Below are 437 nucleotides of genomic sequence, written 5' to 3'. Positions count from 1 at the left end.
GGGAGAAAAAATTCAATTTCTCTGAACAATACAAGCAAGAACAGTTTCATGATGCTAAATGATCAGAAATTGTGAGTTGTCACTGTTCAAAGCAAGTTTGGAGCCAGTTGTATAGAAAAAATGTGTGTATATTTGTTACACTGGTTGCAATGATATACATGAACACTGCACCATTTTATCATGAAATAAGGAACTTTTGCAACCTCTATCCTTCCTGAATAAATGTGGATGTTTATTGACCATTATGCTGTAATGTCATTAGGCATGAACCTTCCTGGAAATTCATCTTTAAACTCATCCCAGCTCTATCTTGCCAGAATATATATTGATAAGGTTTGATGTCCTTTTCCAAAGTACACAGGTCGCAGCAGCTGCCTGATTGAAACTAGAGTAAATGCTGTCCAGTTATATGTGGATTTGGCTATGACATTAGTAAC

This window comes from Penaeus monodon, chromosome 29 (genome assembly GCF_015228065.2).
Source record: "Penaeus monodon isolate SGIC_2016 chromosome 29, NSTDA_Pmon_1, whole genome shotgun sequence".
Lineage (NCBI taxonomy): Eukaryota > Metazoa > Arthropoda > Malacostraca > Decapoda > Penaeidae > Penaeus > Penaeus monodon.
Note: the sequence above shows the minus strand (reverse complement) of the source record.